The sequence below is a fragment of the Benincasa hispida genome, chromosome 2 (genome assembly GCF_009727055.1).
Source record: "Benincasa hispida cultivar B227 chromosome 2, ASM972705v1, whole genome shotgun sequence".
Classification (NCBI taxonomy): Eukaryota; Viridiplantae; Streptophyta; class Magnoliopsida; order Cucurbitales; family Cucurbitaceae; genus Benincasa; species Benincasa hispida.
In genome coordinates this window covers 32,585,636-32,591,104 of record NC_052350.1, presented here as the reverse complement: position 1 = coordinate 32,591,104, position 5,469 = coordinate 32,585,636, and the positions used below count along the sequence as shown (strand labels likewise).

General features: G+C 35.5%; 1 long non-coding RNA gene across 1 annotated transcript; it reads right to left on the bottom strand.

The window, feature by feature from the left end:
* Positions 1–3,416: 3,416 nt before the first annotated feature.
* On the bottom strand, positions 3,417–4,815 carry LOC120071651. The gene is made up of 4 exons (XR_005480305.1): positions 4,369–4,815; positions 4,202–4,267; positions 4,025–4,117; positions 3,417–3,939 (listed from the first exon to the last, which is right to left on the bottom strand). It is a non-coding gene; the product is annotated as an uncharacterized LOC120071651 (long non-coding RNA).
* Positions 4,816–5,469: the final 654 nt, after the last annotated feature.

The window sequence follows — 5,469 nt, the reverse complement described above, 5'->3', positions numbered from 1 at the left end:
TCGATCACTCACGAGAGGCTATATGATAGCCTTTTCAAGAGACTAAACGATAAAGCGAGAGATTGCTAGATAATTGCTAATAAGAGCGAGAGACTACTAGACGATCGAGTACCCACTGTCTATACGATGGACTAAACCTTTCTCCCACTTACTCGATCATTTAGCTTGATAGTATACATCCTCCTTCCCTCTACTAAATTCACACAGAGTCCACACCTCCTAGATTCTCACTTCGAGAATACCAAGGTTGCCGAGTGGTAGTGTCGAAGGTTGTCATTCGAGGATCAGACAGTTCATGATTGCAACGAGAGCGAGATTTTGCTAGACAATTGCACAGCAAGAGCGAGAGTTTTCCAGACGATTTCTCTTCATTTCTTTACGTTTGACCAATGTAAATTGAGGGAGTACGTGAAGAAGAGTTCTTCAAAGGTATGTCTCTCAATTTCTTTTGTTTTAGTAAGAAAGCATGCTGTAATTTTCTCTATAATATATAATTGTTCTTGTATGTTTGTGAATGCATTTATTCTTTCACAATGGGCTTGAAAAGATCTTGCTTCCGCTCACTGGTTCTCTTGAATAAGAGTTCCTTCAATTGCTATGACATTCTCTCTATTCACCTTGGTATTAACCTACCCAAACACCATCCTTTAAGTGGACACTCCCAAGGTGCCTCGAGGCCGAGGATAGATCTCACAGTGTGAACATTAGGGAGAAACGTGAAGAAGATATATATATATAATAGTTTTATTTAAATTTAGATTAATTTATTTTATTTGAATTTGAATTCAAATTAATGGGACAGAAATAACTTGCCTCCCCTAATCTCTCTCAACTACTACATAAGTGGTGGTGTGGTTATGGGGTTGGTTTTTTTTTTCTTCACAAATTTTGTGGAATAAAGATTTATAGACCTCTCTGTGTGTAAAAAACAAAACACAAGAAAAACTCCCAGATCTCTTCTTCTCTCAATTTTCCCCTCTCCCAAAGTACCAAGAGCCCACACAATTCCTTAGATTCTCATCCCAGAGAATACAAGAGGTTCTGATTGGTAGTGGCCAATTAGAGTTTCGAGTACGTTGCAGTTCGTGACATTTTGGAGAAGAGGATACACGAAGAAGATCGGATCTTCAAGGGTAAGTTCCTAATTCTTTTCTTAATTTCTAAATGCATGTTGTAAATTTATTTTCATGCATAATTTTTCTTTTAGCTTAAGTAAAATTCAATGTTCTGTAAAAATTGGAATTTCGGACCATCCCTACTTCCGCACAGGACCTTCATAGTTCCTTCACACTTGTCTAAGGAACAATGTCCAATGACCCCTCAAGAAGTTGAGGATATGAGACGTATTCCCTATGCCTTAGCTATGGGAAGCTTAATGTATGTTATGCTCGTCACTAAGCCAAACATGTATTTGTTGGGAATGTCCTATAACTTGCAGTTCGTAAATTTTATGTTAAACATTCTATTATTGAGTATCATATTCAATAAAGTAATTGATTTTGCAAATCCAATAAACATATTCATGGCTATAGTATGAATACTTAACTTTATAAGGTGACATAAACAGGATCAAGTTAATAGTATATTGCCTAAATGGTTTGTCTATAAGTATATGGATGAAATTGGGTATCTCATCCTGGTAACACTATTGGATGCGACCCATTTTGTATAGGTAATACAAATGATGTGATCCACAGATCATTCATGTAGAAACATGTGATTGGGGGCATCCTATGCAATGAGTTTGCATATAGACTAGACCACGAAATAGTCACTTTTCTTTATAACAACCGTTTACTGTTAAAACTGACTATTTCGTATTTAAGTAACCTAGGATAACTCGATCTTAATCCTAAGCTAGTTATGAACTCTGTTTATTCGGGATTATTCTTTGATCTGCATGGGTGAGAGTAGTCCAACAGCACTGCTCAATAAGCCTTCTATTTTAGGAATAAGACCGGATGGATAGTTGGGGACATAGCTCTGCAAGATGAAATTCACTCCTACCTATTTTTAGGGTTAGCATGATTCTAGGTCTTGAACAATTGGGGCCTCGCCTTCTCATGATAAAGAAGAACAAGATTCATAAGTTGTATTATGAATTTAATTGTTCATTAGAGGGTCAGTAGGAACTTAAGGAACAAGATGTATTTACAGGGGTGAAACGATAATTTTGACCCAACTATAATTACGAACAACCTGTGAAGGATCAACTTACTAATTATGATTTATATGGACAAAAATATATCTACAGTGAGGAGAGTGAAACTATCGAGCTATAATGATATATCTTGATAGTTAACGGATAGTAATTAATTCGATTAAAGAGTTTTGACAAATTAATTACAGATCGTTGGAGCTCATGATCTGTAGGTCCATTAGGTCCCTCTACTAGCTCGTTAAATTGGAATAACAAATTGAGTATTGATGTATGAAATTAGAGTTATGAATTTGAGATGTTCAAATTCAATTTTAGGGTTTTCGATTGATTGTATATGATACAATTATAAACGTATAATTTAATTGAAATTAAATGAAATTGAAAAATTAATTAATATTTAAATTATGTTTTAAATATAAAATTGATTTATTGGTGATATTGATATTTTATTAATATTTAGATATTAAATTAATATTTTTTAAATTAATTAATTAAAAAGTTTAATAAAAAATAAATTAAAATTAGTTTTATTTAATTAATTTTTTAAAACTAATTTTAAAAATAATAATATAATAATGATGATTTTTTAAATCATTTTTAGTTAGTGGATTTTTCCAATTTTTGAAAAAAATCCTGTAACGACCCGACCCCCTAGGACTTAAGTTAGGCCGTTACTAAATACATATATGCATGGAACTTAAAACGACACTCTTTTAAGGTGAAATAAATGCTAAATAAATAAGGTAAGTTCAAAAGTCCTTCATTAAATTCAAATGTTAAAAACAAATAATAAGGTACCCATAAATCATATATGATAATAATAAATTTGAAAACAATTCTTAATAGTAATTTTCAAACAGCAAAACTGAAAGTTGAAAAAAAGAACATGGAAAGAAATCTAAATATCATGAGCGGAAGCATAAAACTGGTCCCAGTGGCTTGATCATGAATTCCGCTTGTCAATCGTCGGTGCATCTCTACCTTTACTTGAAACAACAACATGAGAAAATATGAATATAAAATACTCAGTACATAACCTCACTACTTAGGTCAGGCTAGGTATCTATGTCCTCTAGATGCCTACCTCTAGTGGAACATATAAACTGCTCTAGTCCTCATGGGACACATACATACATGAAAAACTTATTTCTATCCTACTGTAGTTAAGTATACCCACTACCTCTGGTGAATCTTGAAGGAGACACAACCCCTGGTGAATCCAGAAGGAAACACAACCCCTGGTGAATCCCGAAGGAAACACAATCCCTGGTGAATCCCGAAAGAAACACAATCTCTGGTGAAACCTGAAAAGAAACACAATATCTGGTGAATTCTGAAGGAAACACAATATCTAGTGGGTATCTAACTAATCAGTAAAGACACTATCACAGTATCAACATTACAATTATCACAATATGGTTTTATAACATACATATACACCTCAACATCATGGCTATACAACATGCATATACGCCTGGATATCCTCATATCAAATACAACCTCAGTGAATCAAGTATCATCTCTTACTAACATGCAAGTATCTACGTGCACAAATAAATCTTTTAGATTCTCATACAAGAACAAATATTGATCATATTATACTATCCGTTTATCATTTTATCATTATGTCCTAATATTCATCTATCATGCTAGCATATATCTAGTGTCTGGCCCGTGGGCAGTTCCAGTAGTAAGATTACTTACCTTAATCGAAAATCCACAGATAAAATCAGACAACCAAGACAACCAAACGATGACAGCGGTTTGAAGTAATGGCCCTAACATACGAATACAACCATTAAATTTCAGTCCAACAATAACTGTGAAACCTCATACCTAAATCCAAAATACCCAAAAGCTTACCCAAAGAAACTTGATCAACAACCACTCCCAAGATTTCGACTCCAAAATCTCCTCCTAACAGATTTTAAATCCCAATGGACGATGACTTGGAACCTTAAAGATACAATGGTTAAGTCAACATTTAATTCAGTAATCAAAGCATGCCCATAAACCAACGACAAGGACCATAACTCTTACCAAAACTCTTGCTCAACAATCTCAGATCCGCTGGACAGCCACTTCTGTAATTTCCCAAGCTAAAATCTAAAATCAATATAATGCGGCTAATTTAACTTTCATTCCAACTTAATTGGCATTCAAAGAAATCCTTCAAGAAACCCGACCCAATGGAAAAAAGATCTTACCCAAATCTAAGAGTACAACGAAGACCACGCAATAGGGGCTGGGCAGCACGGCGATGGGTGGTGGAGGAGATCGGCTGGAGGCGACGGCAACGGTGATGGCAGCCCTGATGTGGACGGCTTCATTGAAAAGGTACGACGTGGTTGGATCTCGCGGCGGCTCGAGCTGTTGGGAGACGGGCGCGGCACGCGACAATCAAGTGGCTAGGGCGACGGCAGCGCAGACGCCACTCTGACCTGCTGAGCAAGATCGACGTGCGGATGGGCAAGCGACGCTGGACGAGCGGTTGGCTGGCTGGTCGAGATCGGCAGCGAGCAGTGGTGGAGACCGGCTACTGGACTCAGGCGACGGCGGTCTGGACGAGCGGCTGAGGAGAACGGGCGATTGGGCGACGGGCTGAAGGCAGCGAGAAGGAAAATTTCGAGGGGGGCGGACGCGTGAAGAAAAAGAAGGAAAAAAGATTTTATTTTATATAATAATAATAATAATAATAATAATAACTTAAAGGGAAATAAAATAACTTTTATTTTATTCTTTTCCTTATTCTACTTTATTTTATTAACTTTCTTTTCTTCCCAAAAGAAAGTTAATTTCTGCCATTATTTCCAAATTGAATAATTTCAACCTCAATCTATTAAATTCCCGCAATTACACTTAAGTCCAAAAATTTCAAAAATACCCTCAATTAATAAAATTACTGAATTACAAAAATAATTTAAAAAAATTGGGGTGTTACAAATCCACTAACCATTATGTTGGATAATCACCAAATTCCATTTTTGTTTTGCAATGATCTTTAAGTTGGAGTTGTTCTTCATGCAACTCTTTACATTTGCATGAATTATTTCTATATATAAAAGCTTTATGCATAAAGATCAAGAATGATGCTGAGATATACTTTCTGAATTTATAACCCGAAAACCCTACTTTTGTTCTTCATCAATTCAACTTGTTTAAGTGTTTCCACCACATGTTTCAGCTTGAGCATAGTAGAGAAGATCTTGGTGGTAGTTCTATCGCTGTTTCAAGCTCTATCTTAGTGGATCTCAATCGAATTTTTGAAGGATATCTTCAAAGGTAATATGTGTTTCAAACCCTTTTTT